Source organism: Corvus hawaiiensis, chromosome 3, assembly GCF_020740725.1.
Source record: "Corvus hawaiiensis isolate bCorHaw1 chromosome 3, bCorHaw1.pri.cur, whole genome shotgun sequence".
Lineage (NCBI taxonomy): Eukaryota > Metazoa > Chordata > Aves > Passeriformes > Corvidae > Corvus > Corvus hawaiiensis.
In genome coordinates, this window is record NC_063215.1 from 70537457 (window position 1) to 70559793 (window position 22337).

At 37.9% G+C, this 22337-nt stretch overlaps 1 protein-coding gene across 2 annotated transcripts in view; it reads right to left on the reverse strand.

Moving 5' to 3' along the window:
• Positions 1–22337, reverse strand: part of CHRM3 (cholinergic receptor muscarinic 3) — a 265214-nt gene that overhangs the window by 228713 nt on the left and 14164 nt on the right. The window lies entirely within an intron of this gene.

Below are 22337 nucleotides of genomic sequence, written 5' to 3' on the forward strand. Positions count from 1 at the left end.
CTGTTCCGAGCACCAAGACATCAGTAAAGAAGCAAACAGCACTGTTTTGTGGCTTCAAGCCATCCCAGCAGGAAAGGCAGCTGCTGCTGCTACATACATACTGCCTGGGGGCCGGGAAGGCTGAGCTGATGGGGCGGGACTGGAACTGGGCATCCAAGGTGTCAAGCGGCTGCCCTGCCATCTGCTGCCAGGTGTCATGGGCAGGAGAGGAACCACTAACCACCTGCCATGCCCAGCCTGCTTAGTAAACACATCTCGGGTGAGATCACAGATGGACACAGCCCTGTTCTGCTCGTACAGGCACACCACCCAGCCAACTCCCAGCAAAGGGGATGGGGCAGCCTTTACAGACATGCTCAGCTACAAGGGAGTTTTTTCAGGAACCAGAATGACTGCTACAGTCCAACAGACCCTGGTGTGAATAAAATGCTGAAACCCTTCAACTTTAGGTACTATTTCCCAATTTCTAGCCCTCAAGACCAAGAACAACCAACACAGTGCCAGGCAGAGGCTCCTGTGTTGTTGTTTCCCGGCCTCCCACCCTTCTGGGCTCACCAAGTTGGATTCATCCGGATGTGCGTGAAGACAGTTCCAGGAGATTGTGATACCACTGATAGCAGCCTGGGGTGGGTGGGCAGAAAGTAGATTGTCCAAACAGTAGGGAGTAATTCCAGCGCTCTTTGGTTAAAGGAGACAGAGTCAACTAATCAAAGCCACAGCAATGTTTGGCTAGTAAAGATCATGTTTGCAGTAGGGGTGGACAAATGGAGAAAGGCACCATCTGCCTCCTGGGTTTCCCCTTACCCCAGATTCTCCCTGCTGCCCAGACATCCTGCAGCAGTTTGCAAGCAGGGTTGAGTCCAAGGACCAGACAGATAACTGCAAGCAAGATCAGTGCCTCAGCCTTCTCCTGGGGTTTTCAGAAGGATATGAAATCTTTGCCCTCCAACATTTACAACTTTTCCCGATCTGCATTTTAACTGCACAGCAGCATACCTTCCAAATACTATTTCACAAATAGCATAACAGAGTCAATTATCCTGTTTGTATTTGTCTTGTGTTTTTAAACAACCTAATTTCATTCTCAAAAGAAAGACATCCACCTTGAAAGCAGCATATAACTTCTTCTGTGTAGGAGGAACTTATAGTTTGTGCATGCCTGGCTACTGCATGCGGCCCATTCTTTAAAGTCAGACAGGTTTATTTTGGAGTTCTCCATTAATACTTTTTCCCACAGTGTATTTCTTCACAGAACTGCAAAATTTTAGTCAATAATCAGACAAAAATAGCAAGTTGTTAGTAACCTCTTTCTCATGAACAGGAAACAAATACACTTCCCCTAATCTTATAGAGTATTTATGGAAAGCGCTGACCAACAAAGATAGTTGTACCACCAATCCCCTCTCTCTGTTGTATGTACAGGACAGTTAGGTCTGGTTTTTTCTTGGGGAAACAGTCCAGGACACAAATGATCCCAACATTTCTCTGTACAGCTCTCCCCCTCTCTTTCAGGGCACTTACACTGGACAGTGGAATCAGTGTGGGAAAAAAACAGAGACAAAGGAAAAGTTTACCTCAATCATGAATGTGGGCCTCAAGAGTTATAGAAAACTGGTTAGGCCCTATTGAGCTTAAGAGTACAAATAATTACAGAAGTCTCTAAATTCTTCTGTGCAGCTTTGAACCAGAAAAGTTCACCAGCTGCTACAGAGAGATAAATGTAAATCATGTGCTGTGGTACAACTTCAGCTTGCAGGGCCCAGGTCAATCAATGATAGTGCCTGCCTTTACTCCAGAAAGGGTTTGTAAGGAGAAACCAGGTTGCCTTCCCCACCCTTCCGTGCTGGTCAACACCACTCATATTGTAGGATAACAAGGAATTGTCACAGCAGTCATTTAACTTTAAGCTTCTCAAAACCCACAGAAGTACAGCTAAGACCAGAGGTGACCACAGAGCAGAAGTTACCAGTAGCACAAGGTAGCAGAAGTCCCTAATGGCTTTGGCCTCATGCAGTGGCCCAGCTCTACCACAGCCCAACACAAAACACAGCTCAACAACACTCATTAGGAATATCTGGGGAGTTTCAATAAACTGATTTTAAAAGTTCATACTTCACAGTGTGTTTCATAGTATCTCAATATATGCTTCTTTTTCTGCATCCTTAAAAATGAATACTCCACTGTTACTGTTAGCACACAGGCACGAAAACTAGAAAAAAATTCGTAAAGGTCTAGTATTCCAGTCTTTGGCAAAAATAGTCAAACTTTCAAGAGACACTGTGACTAAAGGCTAATTACAGATACAGACCAACATGCTGACATAGAATAAATTAGATCCTGAACTTTCAGCTTGTCAGTGTCAAAATACATTCCCTAGTACAGAGTCACCATGTTTGTGTAAAAAGATGTTTTCCTTACTTTTCCTTAGGAGGCAAGGCAAGGAGCCCCAGATACTTCTTCTCATGGAAGCTAGCCTACTTTCCCATACCCATACAAATCCATTTGGACTGTGCTGTATCTTCCGGTTTTTTAGCGAAATAACAAAGCTGTAGTCCTATTTTGTAGTCCTTTTGTCCTATTTCCAAAAGTCTCAGCAAGAAAAAAGAAGCACATAAATCTTGATCCTGCATTAAAACTATGGTCCCAAGTAAGCAAGTTTCTCTGCAACAAGAGCTCTACCAACACCTTTCAGAAAAGAAAACCACTGAAAAGACACTTTTCAAAAATAAAAAAGCCTTTTTTTTCCCCCTTTTTTCTCATGCTTACCTGCTAGTAATTTTCATCCATTTATCACGGAACTATTTTGGGGATAGGACCCAGTATCTGGACATGCACCTAAACTATCAGGTATTTGCCAAGGTCCCCAGAACATTTTACAGATGTTGTGGTAAATCATCTTTTGACGTGCAGTTTAAAACCAAGATACACTAACCTAAAAACAGTCCCAAAAAAGTAGGACAGGAGTTGGACATTTGCTTTAATAGAAAAAAGCTTCTTGTTAAAAAACCTTCCTGAACTAAGAGGAATTTTTGCCACTCCACTACTACACAAAAGTCTTAAATTTCCCATAAACATATTTGTGCTAAATATTCAGGATAATGGACAGCTGAAACACGGAACTACAAAGTTACCACTCCTGCAGAGGCTGCAATATACCCATAGCCTCGCTTCTCATCAACACTCCAAGAACACAGGGAGAAAGCAAAATATCGAGCACATCCTTTTCTCTAACAAGCTGTTCCTTCCCTCCCTGAAACCCCAAAGACTGCCTTAGACAGGCTCTGTGAAAGGGAGCACGGTACCTGTGGCTGGTGCTGCTATTATCATACACTCATGATGATTCCTTTCAGGGAAGGATCAAAGCCACCCTCCCTGCTGTGCTCCCCTCTTCTCCTTGTCAGGGGTTTGGCATTAAATGAGCCCCATTTCAGCACTGCTTACCTCAATTTCTGCTCTAAGTCCAACAAGATCACCACACCAAGTGATTCACAGAAACACAAGTAAAAAGTCAAGGCTGCAACTAAATAATTCTTCCAAAATCAGAGAATCAATGCAATATACTTTGGGACCAGATCTCTACTGACAATTTTCATTTAAGTCAAACAAGAACACCAAGCAGGAGTTAAAGCTGTAACTAATACTTAGAGTACTTTGGTAGAAGGCGACCACCGATACCTGTGACCGATCACTTGTACAGCTTTTTGGAGTGTCAAGGATTTACTTTTATCAGGAAAGTGACTGTACATACTTTGTGTAAACAGTCAATACCACAAAGCCATTGCCATGAATACAAGCCAATCTTGTTCATTAATTAGGCAGATGGGTTTAAAGTGATCTTCACTGCCAGGCTGAGCTTTTAAAGTCCCTTAAAAAATTTGTGCTTTGTCACTTATGTATATACATAAGAAAATACAACCATGATGTATGATCAACTAAAACTCTGGTCCCTAAAATGAACAGCAAGGTTCCTATTGGCCACAGTTGGTCCCACTTACCTGCTACACCATGAAGGAAAGAAGGCTGTTACTGGAAACAGGAATAACAGGAAAACACAGTCTTAACAGGACGAAAAGCCATACTTTGGAGCTTAATTTTAAGATTTTATTATTAACTTTGTGTTTTCTGCCCTTCTTTTTTCCTATGTTTACAACACCAGAGGAAAGACTCCTGTGCTATATTAAATTAAGGTACTGACTTGAGAACGATCATTCCCAAATTGTAGTTCCAGCTCCAGTACTCACGTTCTGCAGCACAGCAATCCAATTAACCTTCCTCTGTATTTGCTTATCTTCCTGTGTAATGGGGATAAGATCTCCAGAAAAGGGCTCTATAAACCTTAATCTTTATAAAGCCGCTAAGATGAAATAGAAATATACCATAAGAATAAAATATACACAAATGAAAAGTGCATAAATAAGCCACTGTATACTAGAGCTAGTTGGAAAAAACTATAACCAAACAACTATCCACCACAGAATGCTGCTTTATTGAAATCAAAATGCTACACACAATTCATATCCACTGTGCTGGCATTTAATATCAAAAGATTTCTTTCAACAGTTTTTGAAGCATGCGTGGGTTCATTTGGAATAATAAAAAAACCCCAACATTTTAAAGTGCTCCATAAAATGGCATTTATTTTCAATAATTTTATTTTTAAACTGCTGATATACACTACATACTTCGGAAATTTTATGTCAAAAACTTTAAACTGTGCTTTAGAACACTTTATTCTTTTCTAAATTGACATTTTAATAAAGTTCTTTGCAATCTGAATATATCTTAGATGAAAAACTCAACACATAGTTTCATGTTAACAACAAAATTTTCAATTACATGCTGCCACACTTCTTATGACTCTCGTAAAGTCAGTCTGTATCTTTATATTTAAACTATTCTTAATAGGGTTTTAATTCATCTTTTTTATATTCAAGCAATTATTCATTAAATTTAATACACTGATGCATAAAGCAAACTTCATGGTGAATTGAGCCCTATTCTTCAGGTTACAGACTTACTGATTTTGTTTTATTTTACTTTTTTAAAAGACTACATAATCTGAACTCTCATTAAATATTGGAGAGTTTTTCTGCCTTTGTAGAGCTGTAATTTTTGTTGTCATTGAATATGTATGAAAAACAATTACTATAGTAAGTTTTACTGATTTTTTTCCCCCCTCAATTAATTTTATCTACAGTTACAAATGGAACTGGGGGTTAAGAAGGACAGACACTGCAGGCCTATGAAGTCCTTAGCAAGTTATACAGAGTTATTACCTCAGACTTCTGCAACCCATTATATTTTTCTACTGAAATAAGCATGATTATTGCACCCTGAAGCACACTTAAAAATGTCATAATATATTGGTTTGCATTAGAGTTCATCTACAGGGGATACCTGGTTTAAGTAAAATGATTAAAACAATCTTTTTTCCCTGTCATTTAGGAAAGATTTCTATGCTCTGTCTTTTGAGGTAGGTTAGAAATTCGGGTATCTATGTAGAAAGCAGAAGCTTTCAAATATCCTGCCTAGTTCCTGAGCCCCTATGGAATTTAGGCTTTCACAAGCAAACATCCTTAATTGCCCAACCTCTAATTCCATACAGGCCTTGGTAGCCCAACAATACCAAAGCAACAACAGACTCAACTCCTCACAGATCTTTACCATGAAACTGAGCCCTACTCTACCTTACAAACATTTACATATTTCTTTTAACTAACAGAAAAGGAAGGGCTGTGGGAGAAGAGAGGTGGTAAGGTGATACCACACCCACTGCCCCTCAAGCAGTAGCTCCGTGACCAGAGGAATTGCTTGACAATGCATCAGGGTCTCTCAGGCAAGGAGGGGTACCAAAGCTTCCCCCTTCTCCCCTAGGCAAGCTCTCCAGGGTTCCACCAAATGTTTGCTCACTCCTGACCACAGAAGTCTTCCTATCAAAATTTCAACGGCTGCTGCTTCCATTATGGTGTAGAATGGAAAGGTTTTAGTTTGGGGTTTTTTTGTTTTTAGTTTTAGCTTCAGAGTTTGAAGAATAAAAAAAAGCTGCAAACATTACTTATAACACAAAGAACTATCTATTCCCAACAACCAATCTGCTTCCTGCATGCTATAAACACATCAGCATTCATATCCTTTTCACTGAAAATCTGAATTTAAAAAAAAACTGATCTGAATTAAATTTGTGGAATCACCTGTATACATCCATCTGTCTATAGTTTAAGATTATATTAATTCTAAAAAGAAACATTTTAAGCGATACAAAAATAAATTTTAAAGATTAAAAATTTTAATCTTAAGGAAGTGTTTCTTTAGAGACAGAAGCCATTCCAACTACTTGAATCAAGTACACAAAGCTTTATTTTCTAATTATTCAAGATCAGTGATTCAGGGGATCAACATGATCTCCAGGGCAGAAACACTGTGTGGCACAGTTGAAAAAAAAATATTTGCAGTCAGATGTGTTTGGATAGTGATTCAAAAGACCTCTGACATAAATTTGCCTTCTCGTGACTTACGCAGATGATGCACGTCAGGCAACCCACAATCATCAACCACATCCATGATTTCAGTTCCTTGCAAATTCAAGTCAAAATGCAGCTCAGATGAACTATAGTAACCCCTTAAGGCAAAGTATTTAGGCCAATGTTTGGGTCCTACAAAAGAAGTCTAGCAAGACCTATTTTATAAACACCAAATTGTGTGTTCAATCACCATTGTTATTCTGTCATCTGTTCAATCAGATCAGAAGACAAAGAAGAAAATAAAGTTCCTCAGGAAGTATGGCTGGCTTGAAAGGTTTAGGGAGATGTAATCACCAATACTAACGAATTAATCCATATCCTTCAAGGTAGTTTTAAAATCAGTATTAAATACAAGTCATGTTTTAAACACAAAAACCCAGAAGTTGTTAATACACTCTAGAGTCTTTCTTTTAAGCAACTCCTTGATTTTGTGATTTTGTGTGGAAAGGAGAACATGCACACACATCAAAAAGCTAGGAAGCTTCACAGAAGCCCCAGTAGTTACTATGCAAAAACCGAGATCAAAACATTTTAGTTCCCTTTCCTCTAGCAAGGCTAAAATAAGATCAATACTAAGAATTCTGATTTATCATCAAGATTATCATAAGAAAATAATGAATGTTTAGGTCATAAGACAAAACATTTGGATATTTTTATCAACTTCAATTTAACTTTCATTTGTGAAAGTCTGACAATATGGCAAAGCTTCCAGCTCTCCTGTAAGAGAAGTAATATTTTCAGTCTTACATAACTGGTACGTCTGCAATTCACACCACTGGAGCTGTACCTCAGCCTTTACCATAGAGTTCAAGTGCACATTGTTTATAACAGCGATTGCATTTGTAGCTTGGTGACTTACAAACACAAGTCTCAGACTGCACTTTTACTAGGTGCTGCCAGAGATAAATGCCACGATAGACCCCCTGGAAGGAAACTGCAATGCTGCTGTCAAAGCAACATACACAAGACCACAAACCGAAGGCAGGAGGAAAAGGCTCTGGGCATGCTGCTGCTGACCCAGTCTCCAAACAGCCTCACCACAGTAGCACAGTAGGAACTTGCTTTAGAAAACATCAGGTCCAAAAAAAAAAAAACCTCAAACAGTGACCTTATGTGGAACTCTTCCTGAATGCTTTAGCACCCCTGCTAAAGCATTCATATCTACCTTTACAGTAAAGCTGAAGTGATTTAATACTTTTTCTGCTTGGCTGCCCTTTCATCCCCCCATCCCTTCTTAGGCTTCTGGCTTTTGAAATGATTCCCTTTCACCATTATGTGCATATCATTTGTAGCTATGAAAGTTTAACTGATGCAGTCTTCAGTCACGGTATATTTACTGGTTTATTTTTCTCTATGGTGCAATGTCCTTGTGCCATTTTTGTTTTGTTTGATTTTAAATTTACCTTTATATAAAACATCTCTACTTACACAATCAAATGTCACCAGGAAACAAACAAAGGACTAAAGAGGCTCCCACTGTGCTCTCCAGCATTACACTAAAACTGCTTCCAGCTTTCAAGGATTCTGATTGCAGTTTAGGTACTAGAGCACCTAATTTATGCACACATGAAAATACTTTTTTTGTTCAGCTGCTTCAACCTTGGCTATCAAAAAAATCATGTTTCAGTGTCAAGTATATAAGCAACACCCATGTTCCATCATGTTCAAGGAAATTATTCCAACTAGGGGATGTGGTAGTTTATTAAACAAATCATTTTCCAGGATATGTGTACTTATGTTTCTTTTTTTAAGTACATTATGTTCTTTTCTGCTCAGTTTTGTGCGAAGCATAACTGTTCTACAAATCCAGTCTCCCTGTCCAAACTGAAAATCATGCTTATGCCAGTAGCAGGCCTCTCTGCCCCATGCTTCACACTGCTCCTTTTGGGCAAACTGTTTCCATTTTGGAGATTCCTCTGAAGACTTTTTCATTTACCTTTCTTCAGTTTGTTTCTTTAGGTTAAATGCTATGTCTGTTTTGCATTGAAAGATAGATAATGCCATGATGTCAGAATTTGTAATTGTTGTCAAAAATCTAAAATATTCTTACTGTATTTTTCCCCCAGAATGGAAACTTGTATTTTCTTTTTTTAGAGAACGGTTCTCAGACACGATGAAGTTCAGGTATCACTACGTACTTTGTAATCCCATTTTTTTATTAGCTAATAAAATTAAGCAGGTCTTTGAGCTTTAATATGAAGTTAATAGCACAAATATTGAGAGCTACATTGCTCATATTTCTGCAATAAACTGACATCTGATTTTTCTTTTCCTAATTGCACACTAGCAAACAGTTATTTGCTTAACAAAGTACAAATAAGCACAGCCTTCCAGCACATCTTCCCTTTCAGTAATTCTATTTCTCTTTACACAGCAGCATATGGCAGAAAGCACTAAGGGATCACGAAGTAAAAGAGTAGTTTAAAAAAATTACTCTTATTTTACTAAACTTCATTACTGATCTGTTTTATAAATAGAGTCCTCCATTTTTTCAGTACATTGCTATTACCATGAAATCTTTAACACAGCAAGTAGCACGAAGAGGAGCAGGTAGACATGCTCAAAAATTCTAATAACAAAATGCGTAATGCACGGGGTCAGGAGCACAGCTCATACTATCACAGTTTTCTCAACAAACACCCACTCCTCACCACCCCGCTCATGGAGTGGATCAGGCAGATGTGAATACATCATCTTTTAGCTCTCTCTCTGCCTCTCATGGTAATAGAGAAGCTAAAAGAGAAATGGAACACACAGTTGGCTGAACCACGAACTCCTGGAGATGCTCATAGCTAATTGCTAGCATAGGATTTATTGTTTTCCTTGACATCCTTCCTGCCCACACTTTCCTGTGCCACTGCTTGTAACAAATATGGCCACAGTAGAATGGCAGGTCCAACACTGTAGTTCCTGAGTTTCTCATCTCTGAGGCAAAACTCTGCCCTACTAAGGAAGTCAGATGTTAACAGATATCATTGAATATGTATTTTGCACATTCATGCCAGAAGTTTTATGAGATCAAAGCATGCTAAACACCTGAGATCTGGTGCCTGTTTCAAACACTCACTTAAATTATTGAATATAGCATCAGTTAAATATATACAAAATGCTTGTTACATCAACATTAAAAATGAGACAAGAGGTTTTGGTCAACAGGAACTGTGAGCCGCCCAGAACAACCAGCCTCAGTTCACAGAGGAGAGACAAGAGCACCCAGTCTCCTGGCTCCCAATCCATCCCACCTTCCATTTACCAAAAGCTTTATCCTAAGAAGGAAGGAGTAAGCTGCCCTTTTTTCCTTTTTAAATGACAGTATATCAACACAGGTAAGTGACACTTAGCATAACAATCAGGCCAAAACTATTTTGTTCATTAATTTTTTTGTGATTTAACTCTCTACAGAATAAATAAGAAAGAAATGACCAACAGCCAACAGCAGGAGTGCAAAAAAATAGGGGGAAAGAAGGGTTGATGAAAGCTGCACCACAGACCTACAGATTCTGAAGCCACAAACACTTGGAAGACTTACTGAGATAGAGCCCAGTTATCTGTCCTTGACTAAGAATTTCATTGGAGAAACAAATGTTTGGGAGGTAAGAGTGTCCTGCTGTTCACAGCACCTTCACAGAAGTCAAATGGAAACTTTTAGTTTGAGAGCTCTTTTTCCTTGGAACAACAAAGCATACTTGAGAGACAACTCTGAGATTTTGATGTTTTGCCTTACTACCAGATAATACAATGATTTCTCTCAGCATTTCACCATACAAAAAGAACTTAAAGAAATTCATGGTGCAGACAGTCAGAAAGTCAAACATCCAGATAAAAAGCACATAAAAGACCTAAGAAAGGGATGAGCAGGTAATGATTTAACCATTGAACAGAAAATAATACAAAAATAACTTCTTTGTTCACGTGTACTGACCTCAGGAAATACACTGCATGTGAGGTAGAAGAGAAAAAAAACAAAGGATAAATTTTAAAATCCTATGGAAGACTTGCTTTCAATAAATACACAACACCATTTTCCTGGACTAGAAACAAAACTCCCCCAGAGATTAAGAGCACAATGATTAATAGCATCGTGATTAAACAAACCATAAGGTACACACTAGCACATAGGCCTTACATTCCCTTTATCTTCCTTCCTTCCACAAGGTGAGAATATAAAAAGAAGAGTACTAATAATACTACTGCATGATCAGCGCTGGAAGTTAACAGCCTGAATATTCTTTCCTTTACTTCAACAGGATTTCTAACATATTAACATATTCAAAACAGCTGCTGAATTAGCATTACCTGAATTAATTTTATATTCCTTACTTTTTTTAAGAATTACTTCAATGATATAATGGAGACAAAGCTGAGAGGTAGCTGCTTTTTGACATTTTCAGTTGCTCAGGGGCCACCCATCCATTCAGAGATACTGAATGGGAACTGATGAAAGTAAAGAAAACAGGTTTTCTTCTTCACTAACTCCATCTCTTTCATCAGACAAATTGTGGCCATTCCCCTCTTCTCAGGGTTGAATGAAGAGTCCCTGGCAGCATTTGGTGCAGCAGGGGATAAAAAGCATCATTTGTGGATACAGACCAAAACAGATCTCTCTCCACTCTGCTGCTCCCTTTTAGGGTTGATGTGATAAGAAGCAGCAGTAGTGGTTTGAAACGTTTTAACCAAGAAAAACAACCAAAACCCCCAAACAACTGCCACTAGTAACTACCCTTAGTGAAAGGTTCTTTAGGTAAGTAGTTTTCTGCTGATGTAATACCAGAAGCAACTGAAAAAAATCAGCGTTTTTAATTAACTCTCATTAAACTTTTTAAATATTTTTTTTGGTCTTAAAGCACAGGGGAATTTTTTGACTGAATCTTCTTTAAGTGAATAGAAATTATTAACACACAAATTAATCATTGTTTTGTGGTAGAAAACTGTAATTTAAACATCTTCTGGTTATTAGTGCAAGGTCAAAGAATTACTCCCCTATTGCTTCCTCCAAAACAACTAGCACACCGAGGCTAATGTGTCATTATCTTCAATTCTTCTGAGCAATGGCAATAAAAGTCAAGACTAGGACCTTCATTAGGTCTTCCTTTGTTTTACCATTAGATGAGAAACTAAATGTTATGAAAAGCTATTTCCGCTACACAATTTGTTAAAGCAGGAGCAAGGAGATACGCAGGAATTGGGATGATGCATTTTATTAAAAAAATGTTTCCCCGCTTTAAATACAGCTTTCCAGATTTCTGTTCTAATGGCCGAAATTAGAGCTCCAACACAAAACCAAAATACACTACTAAGTAAACTCTGACAGCTTTATTTCCACAAGAATATATTACTTTAGAAAAAATACTAAGCAGTCCCCTTTAACTAACCTTACTCAAAGTCTTAAAAATATTAAATGCCTGTAATATCACTTTTTAGAAACATCTCAATACAGAGACTATGCAAAAAGCAAAAAATGCCAGTTTTACTCTTTTTGAAAATTTTTTTTAAAATGCTCAAAAAGGAGGATTTTTTGTATCATTTTCAAGATATAAAACCAAGGCAAAAGAAAAACTGAATAGAAGTTTTCTAGAGGAATGTCTCTTTTCTTCCCATTTTATTTTGAGGTAATAATAACAGTTGTTCTAGAAGATTAATCAAATCATGTGTCATGAGGACATAACCAGAAAATAAGTGGTCTGTGGTCAGACAGAGATATTGGAGGCACTAAGAGAATGTGTCCAGTAGTGATGCTAACCAATGCAATGCAACTGAACTATATTTTAACCAAAACCACCACATTAGCAAGGCAATCATACAATTCCTGTATAGACAAATTAATCAAAGAATAATTTGGGCTGGAAGGGTCATATATTGGGCTTTAAAGGCCATTTATTCCAGCCCTCTGCAATGAACAGGCACATTTTCAACTAGATTGAATACCAGGTTGCTCAGAGCCCATCTGACCTGACCTGGAGTATTTCCTGAGATGTGACATTCTACCACCTCTCCAGTGTTCTAGTGTTTCACCACCCTCACTGTAAAAAAATTCCTTCTTAAATCTAGTCTGAATCTAAGCTCTTAAAACCATTACCCCTTCTACTGTACAACAGCAACCAACAGTCAATTTAACTGTAAAATATCAAGAACAGTCCTTTGAGGTATAACAGCATTTAACCAAATTTAAGGTCAGAAGATATTGCATCTAAACACAAAGATTGTTTTTTTCTGATCTCCTGTACGTTGCAAATCTCACTTCAGTCATTTAATCTGCTGTATTTAGGTCTGCTAGTGCCAGCTTGCCACAGAAGGCTTGCCAGCACAGGATTAAGGTGTGATGAAGGACTGCTGGGGGCTGGAGAACTTCATTCTGGTAACTTGGCCCTTCTGAGGCTAAAATCTGGACCTTGCTCTCAGTCATCCTACATCTAATCACAGCATCAGAGAGGAAAATGTTTTAATACTTGGCTTTTTGCTTTCAAAATTCCTCTGTGCCATTATTGCGTTAACTTCCAATTTTTGCTTTTGTTAGCAAACTTAGCTAGGCAGGTTTGCTCTGTTGTTTTTTTTTTTTCCAGAGACATTTATCCTAACTTCTTGAACATTTGCTCTTGTCAACGTTTTCCTCCTCATTCCTTAACATTTGTTTTAAATTCAAATGCTAAGTGTCTAAGGTCAGCCTCACCAACCTCAATTACATTTTCTACATATATATACAAACACACAGGTATACATATATTCCCATATATACAGATGCATATTCTCATACATAGGTATATATATAATGAATATACAAATATCACAATCTTTTTTTTTCTACAGCACCACCTAGGGGACAGGACCCTTTCAAAGACCAAGTGTTTCAGACTGTGATTCCCAGCCCTATGACTGGGGTCTGTCTGACTTCCTCAGTTTTAGAAACTGGCTGCTTCAACTGTGAAACTCCTTTGATTTCACCATCATAGCTGTTTATGGTTTTGATAAAATGTGTAGACAGCATAATTGTCAATGATTTCAACTTTGTTCGTAGATCATTAACAAAAATTATTTCAGGCTCTGAAGAGACAGAGACTTCTTTTTGAAGAGCCACTTTTGGGATGGCATCCTTTTCTTAATCCATTTAGCGTATGCTTTATTGGTAATGTAGTTAGTGCAATAAAGTGATGAGCACATTCCCAACTTCCATTCTTTGCTTATGGGACTGCTTACTCATTTTGTATTAGGACTCACCAGAAATAACATATAACCTGTCCTGGATGCAAGGAACAGAAGCTGTTCTGCCCCTTCCCAGCAAGCATCAACAGACTAGAAAAGCTGTGCTACTTCTGCAGCCTTTCCAGCCCATACACAAGGTACCTCCCCTCAAAGGAGTAACCTTCAACATTGTGAGCAGTTGCAGAAGACTGATTTTACATCTTCTTCCTCCAGCAGGTGATCAGATCCTCAGACTCCTCGCAAGTTTTCCCTTTGTGTGACCGTCCTTTCTTTCTTGGCTGCACAGCCTGGGCTGACTTCCCAGCACCAGTCCCAGCCAGCTCTTTTTAAGCCCTTAACAGGGCAGTCAAGAATCTCCAAGGTGACTGGCCCACCGAAAGCTTTAGCATGTCTGAAGGAGTCAAGGGAAGAAATACTCTCCAATTCACAGAGAAAGGCCAAGAATCAGAAAGCTCCCTAGTAATTTTATTTTTTTTCCTGTCCACATTCATTCACTGCAGGCAACATTGGATTTTTTATGCCTCCCTTTCCCAAATCACTTAGCACTAGTGGGTATACAGCCTTCCACATGCTGTTTCACTTTTCCCTGTATTGTGGCAGAAATATTAGAGCATCAAGACATTTTTTAACTCTATCACTTAACAAGCAAGGTAAAAATTTCTTCAGACAGAAATTCCTGAATTCTGAGCTGCACTTTAGGTGTTCATTTCTTCTGTTGCAGTCTCTCTCTACAGACTAAAAACACTAGAATAAAGCAGAATTATTCAAAGGAACAGTAAAATTAAAATACACTGGAAGGGGAGGTAGTAGGGGTCTGCATCCTCCCACAGGTGAAAGCTAAGCCCCTTGACTGACAAACTTTGCAGTAGTGTGCCTTGGGTACTCTACATAAGCACAGTATGTATTAATTGAATAGCTCATAGTTCACTTCACGTCCAAGATGAATTTAAAAAACAAATAAAGAATAACTAACTTTTGCAAAAAGAGCAGTTTTTAGAAAACAGCAGGTACATTTTACTTTGGGTCAGCTTTAATTTCTGAACAAGCCAGGACACAACACATGTTAACAACTGCCACGCTTTATACAGATAAACACCACTGTGTGAGACAGTGCAGCAGCCCCCATAATACTCAGACAGAAATTAAAATGTCAATTAAACTGACCTCATTTATTTTCACATTTCCTGACTAAACCTGCCTATTCCTTTCTCTACAAAATTTCCAAATAAGTTGTAAATTTCAATTATTCCAAGAGGTATTTCAGACCAAGAAAGTTTATTAAATTTATATTAGGCCATAAACACAATTGGAGGTACTAAAAAAAAAGAAAAAACAAGCAAAACCTGCAAATACCTCCTCTGCGTTCTAAGCAACAAATGAAACATCTCCTAAATTTATCTTTAAAGATCACCCATAAATTGAAAGTACCACCTTAAAATTACTTCTATGAGCATTCAACTTCAACATAATTTCAAACAAACCCATACAACCACCTTTGAAGATAATTCTAGATGTTGGCCATAGTTTTAGTTGGAGGCTTAGATTTCAATCACTACTTTTCAAGTTTTCCCATGAATATATGCAAGCAGCATGTTTATTATTTCAAAGGAAACTAATCCAATAACATAAAAGCATAAACTTAAAACAAAAAACCACTCGTCTTCTCAATTTAGTGTATTTTATTTCTCAAAAATTCTGCTCACCATTTCTATTCATGTGTATATATTTTAAAGGAAATATGCAGTTTGAAAGCTTTTCAAGAAAAAACACTGGAAATTAAGAGCAAGGCACACTAACAGTTCAAGATGCGTACATGCAAAGATTACCATATGGTGATGTAACCTTTTCTTATGCTTTCAGTAGAATAAACAAAAGGAGTCGACCATAGTCAAGAAGGAAAAAAATTGGTACTCAGGTCAAGTAAAAATATTTTTTAGAAAAAAAGCCTTCAAGACAAAACATGAGAGACCTTTATGAGTAGGGAAATGCTGAGGAAAAATCTCCAGCTCTTTTCTAATGTGTATTAACAAATGATACCACATATGTGAGGACAGTTTCATCTAGTCCTAAGGAGAGCAGCATACATAAATTGGAGAGAAGTATCTCACTGAGTTTACAATATCGCACCTGTGAATTATGGTTTTAAACTAGCACTTTTTAAAGGGATATATGAAAGCTTGAGTGCTTTCATAGCATTTCACAACGTTTAAGAAATACATATATTGACGAAGCATAATTATGCAAACCATCATACAAAATAAATAAACTAGGTACTTCACAGCACACAAAAAGGTGACAAATTCTCATGTCATAGACAAAAGCTTTGGTAGGAAAACAAAACCCCACATTTTGCATTACGTAGGTATTTCAGGGGAAGAGAAACGAGCAGCGTACATGAAATGATCTCTTTATGGAAGTCGCTATTACAGGTGTCAGTACTGCAACAAAAACCCACAAGCCTGTTAGTGAGAATCATCACAGAGGTGGAAACTTTTAAGTTATACTTTCAAAACCAACTCTTCGTTCATTTGTAACCAGATATTTGATGACCTTCATAGAGATACGCTTGACCTAGCAACAAAATTTCAGTTTAGAAAACTGTATCATGCCTGCAGTTTAAATGCATCCTCACCTATCTTAAACTGGCATATGTGAGAGGTCTGCATGTCCTGTGTGTAGCCTCAGAGACTGCTATGCTTCAGGAGCAAGTGAGATCATCCTTGTAGATTTTAAAGGTTCAGCTATATCAGAAAACTTTGTGCTTTCAACCATTCCCACAACAGCAACATTCCTCCCGCATGCTACCATTTCATCTCCTCGACATACATGGGTATTACTAGACTAGCATAATTATGATTGTAGTGTAATTTAGTCCAGTTTGGAAACCAGAATGAGGTAATACTATGGTTCCATATCTATGTCATATTTCATAGAAAACTCTTATTGCAATGATAACAGTATCAGTAATTTCACAAATGCATATCAGAACGGATTATTGAAACATAATATTTAACAGTATTTGTTGATACACCTTCTTCAGAGTAAGTATATTGCTCACTTTACATATTATTTCCTACTCTCTCCAACTCAAAATGGGTTCTGCTAATAATAAAAGCATACATTGCTTAAACCAGCTATGCAAGACAAAAGAATTTAAGCCAATAAATCTTTAGCTCACCTGATGCAGGTTTTCACTTTTCCAAATGGTAATTATTTTTAAAGAATTTGAAGAAATGGGAGAATTAAAGAGAAAAGGCCCATGACAGAAAATTCAAACCATGTTAAAGGGGGAGTGTCTTCAAAAAATTGAATTTTTTTATTCAGGCTGCCCTAGTACTGGTACTATAGCCCTAAGCTCAAAATAAACCGAACTTTAATCTAGGTATTCTTGCCTTTCAATCCATCATGCTTTCAGAGTTCAAAATAGCAAAGTAAAAATATGATTTTAGAAAAGATAAACACTTCTCTCAGACTGAGTAAAATTGATGCTAAGGATGAAAACACAACAAACAGACAGCAAACACCACAACATTCTATTTCATGTTTTACATGAATGCTGCAAACCTGAAAGATGTAAGCAGTTGAAACTGCACTAACAATGCTTATATACCTGCATAGTAACAGCTACTAGCTTGTCCTCTTACTGTTTTTTATATGAATATCAAGAAAAAAAAATTAAGTCCAACATACTAAACTTAATTGGACCCTGTTTCTATAGAGGTGAATTAATTCATTTCTTTTGGCTCTTATAGTGGAAGAATTCAGTGCACATTTCCCTCAAGCATCTTTCTGGGAAAGGACTGGGCACAACATTTGTATCAATTCCAGCGTCATTCATCTCTATTAAGCATCTGATGATCAAAATGATATTCAACTTATTTCTTACAGATCTACACTGGCACCCCATAAAAGGCTATTCAGTATCCAAAGTGACAAACTGGGATCATTATGAGCTTTGTATGATTATTTTATGACTCTCACACCATGGATTAGCATCTCTATTTGGCTGTTATCTCTGTAGCATACTAAACATGACATGCAATTGCAGGCACCTTCAGCTAAATGCAAATCAAATCCAGGAGTCCAGAAGAGGCACATCAGCAGTTACAACTTCTAGTTTGACAGTAGGCAATAAAAGACAAGATCCTGCAAAAATCTGAGGGTATAAACAAAACGGTATGTTTATAGCACCTAAAGAGTAGTTTTGGCAAGTCCAGAGTTTTTCTAGAAGAGAACAAAAATCAGGTGAAGATGAGGAAAAACACAGCAGACAGTTAGAGGTTTTAGTCAAATGCTTTCTTCATTAGTCGATTTCCACTACAGAAGCCAAGAGAGACTTCAAATGGATGAGTGAAGGTTTCCAGCTCCTCAGTCTTCTCTCAGGAAGAAGAGACAAGTGTCTTCTCCCTCCTGTTACCTCAGTGAAATGCTAAGTGTTTTGCAGTCATGCAAAATCATGCATCTCTAAGAAGCAATGAAGCTACAGTGAAGTCTTACAAAAGCAGCTTATAACCCCAAAACTGAACTTAAACTTGAAGGCTCTTTAAGTTTATATTTCAACTCTTTGTTTCACTCATGAAAGTTTCCACTTGTTGCTTAAAATAGCAGACGGAACATTTTTGTTTACTTCCACCCAAGAACAAAATTCCCTGAGATATCAAGGCAATGAAGAATATATGTACATGAGAGAGTGGAACAGCTTCTGGGGCCAAATTAGTCAAGTACTTTGTATATAAAATTAAGTATACCAGGAAGAGCTTTCTGATGTTAATTTTTTGCCTAGTGATAGAAAGTTATTATTGAATGCAAGTTTGATGTTCTTGCAAACATTTACATAAAAAGAATAAGAAAGTTATCTAAGAAATGCAATTACTGTACCTATACTAACCTCTAAGTACGCATATATGCCCAGATAACTCAGCCTTGACTCATTCATCATTTTAAATGTAATTATATAGGACTCAGCAAACAGCTCTTTTCTTCCTACTCCCACTTGCTCATCACTTCAAGTTATCATCTGGTCCTATGAGCAAAAAATCTTCTCACATAACTATACATGATGACAAGAATTTAGAACTTCTAAAGACATATTACATCTATGTACAAGTAATTAAAACTGAAGAGCAGCTATCATGTATGGACGGTCCTGCCAGACTCCTGCAATATGAAGAAGTAGGGGTGACAGAACTGCACTTATACACATATTTACATATTTAGTCATTACTCCTAAAAGAAGGTGCCGGTAAACACTCCCAAGAGTATAACCTCTACCACAACTACACATGAAGGGGCTTGCATTGTTGGTTTGGGGTTTTTTTTATATTTTTTGCTGTGAATTTTGTCAACAAATAATTTGCTTTACTTTATGTCTTGGCGTGACTCAACTTTGAATCCTTTCACACAGCTTTTTATATAAACACACAAGAAACTCAGAAGTATAAATTTTTTTGTCTTTTAAATGAAACTGTAAAGCCAACAGATTCAATTTTGCAATTGATTGGTTTCAACCCAAATTACTATTGTTCCAGACTTTTTTAATGGCAAAACAGAGACCACACTGAATCATCATCTGTCAAGAAAATATGTTACACTCAACCAGCAGTGAAAAGGCACGTAAATGCCATGTAAATATCTTGAGGTAACTTATATCTGAAAGAAAAGCCCATGCACAGAGTTTACAATTATCACTCAGGCCAAACAGTATCCTCAGAGGCAGCACAGAATTGAACCCATGGGTTCAAGGGTACATTTCTGACTTCCCAAGGACACAGTTGAGACCTTACCTTTCCCTTGGCAGGGCTTTTCTCCAAAGGCTTTGAATGATGAATAGGAACAATGTAAACACAGACACTGTCAGCCCCAGCTGCGTTCCTGTCTTTGCTTCACAGGCAGCCCAGCAAGTCCTGAGGTAGCACCAGGATTCCTGCATTTTATAGCTTTCGGGCAAAGCAGTGGTTACTTGAAAAGCTCAAGACAAAGCATAGCTCTTGGAAGGCTGCTCAGTGGTCAGTGTAGTGATAGCAGGGGATGCAGCTACAGGGCAGCCATCTCCCAGGTCACTCACATGCAACTCTCCCCTTCATGAGACACAGGCACTGGACCTTCCTGTTGAAGCTATACCATGTGATATGAAATACATGGAGAAAGAAAACACCTGTCTTACAATTAAGACAGAAAGAGAGATGCTTGCTAAGAAACAAAGAGGGATGCAACAGCAAGGCTGCAGTTCTCGCTCAGGTATGTGCTAGCTAGTTACAAAAAGTATAACCATGATCTACAAGCAATGCAAACCAGAAAAGTTGTGTGTTTGAGGAAGTCTTCAGGAAAAGGAGAAGTATTCAAGAATCCTTAGAACAAGACACCTGATGCTACCTTGTATGGCAAATGAATGATCTATCCCAAGCTAATGATTCCCCCTTCTTATCCAGTGATGCGTTTTATTGATGTGCAGGCATTGAGCTAGACTGCTTCTAGGCATTCCTGGTCCAAAGTCTTCTTCTGAGAACACATTCAACTCATAACTTGATCTGCGAAGATGTCCCACTCAGCCCTTGTGCTACTAAGCAAATCTACCCAATCTAAAGAAATCTTTTCACTTTACTTGCTGAGAAAGCAGAACAACTATCTTTTCTGTTTCCTTTTCAGTATTCAACCTGACTGCTTTCTACAGTTAAGAGTAAACTCATAGCAGAAACTCTTCCATTTACCCCAAAAGGGGATTAGGACTTCTTGGAAACATTTTAAAAATAAACAGTTTCCTTACTGTGTTTAAACAATGGTTATTTAAGCCATGAAGTCAAAATGACTCAGAGGAATTGTACTTGTCATTGTACAATTTTCAGCATGATCTACAATGTGACCAGGCAGCAATGACCTGTATTAATCACAGGCCAAAGTATAATTAAGGTAAAATTAATGTACTATGACGGTATGGCAAATGCTGTCCATGTTCTCACCCCTTCTGCTGGCTTGTCAGACTACTGTGCTTCTGGTGGAGAAGTGGTCTGCAACTGATGAACTCGTTTTGCACAGAGCAGACTCAAACAGATTAAAAAAAAAGGGGGAATCATTTGTGTGAGCATACAGAGGAATTCGTTACATATGGATTGTGGCAAAAGCAACAGGGCAGAAGAGCACTGCTAAATCTACCCAATTCCCTGTACAAGAGTTCCCAAATCCACCTACTCACTCTTTTTACTCCAACACACACAAACTCTCCTGTCTCATGCTTATGGTTCTGCTTGCAGTTCATGTTAATGGTGAAACACACCTGCTATACTGACACATTGTACTGGCCAAAGGATTTTTCAGCAACACAGTTTGTGGAAATACTTGACTACTACAGCCTTATAGTTCAGCGAGAAATATACAGCAGCCTCAGAAATAACAAACAGTTTCAAGAAAGAAAGCTGTAACAGGTGGCTGGGAAACTGGAAACACACTTCCAAACTACCTCCTCAAGCTAAACACCCAGAAAAAAACCACAAACATTTGACCCACATCAGGGTCAATGTTTCATGGGATTAGCTGTCACAGATTTATAGCAAATTTTTGGGAGAAGGGGAGTTTTTTATTGAAATAGATTACCAGCTCCATATTTCAGGGGACAAAAAAATAAAATACTTGATGACTCAGTAGTAACCATCAGTTTACAAACTCACAAGCACTTTGGGATACAGCTAGTCATGTTAAGATTAAATACAAAGACTTCTGGGAGCCAAATCTTAACATTTCTCCCTCATTGATAAGTGTCTGTGCAAATGCTTATCCATGTCCAAGTCAGGGATACATGCTAGGGAACTATTTCACCATCATTTCCCATTATCTCATGCCTGCCATTGCCTCCAGGTTCCCATACCTCACTATCAGACAACTTGCATTGTCTCGTGGAAACCAAAATATCTGTCTAGATTTTCAAGGCATAATGGCAATGCCAAAGTTTAAAAGCACTGCACTTCAGATCTACAAATGACAGAAATTAAAACTTCCCCAGTTCCTCATTGACTAGAGTAATTATAAACTTTAAACTCTCTTGGGTGGTCAGCCTGTCTCTGCAGTAAGATAGCTGTCCTCATCTCCTTTCTCTTAATATTAACTAAACCTGGAGGATTAACAGGAACAGCAAAGGGGAAATCCCATAGCACTAACTCAGTAAAAATTAGACAGTATCACATCCATCTGCTGTCTAAGCTAGAGAGCTTAAAAGTTTTCTTTTCTATTAAGGTAGTAATATAGTTGTTGTGGAACTGCAGAGATTCATAGGTCATGCCTGAAAAATCAGGTAAGTTCCCTCGTCTATAGCTATCTGAGTAATTTTTACTTTGTCAGAAGAGTAAACAAATTCCTCAAGCCAGAGTTATTTCTTTCACATTTCTTATTGAAGTTTTTATGTAATAAAGGCACTTTGTAGCATACAAAGTTTTGAGTATTTCAGCTCAACTCTCATTACAACAGTTTCAAGGAACTCCTGAAATACAGGATTGGCAGCCAAAACTTCTAAATATCAGCAGGGGAATTGACAATTCACCACTTAGACACTTACTTTTCCAGGATGGACTACAACACTAAGCTGACATTTTCAATGACTTTCATCTCAGATAGATCAACAAACAACACAGA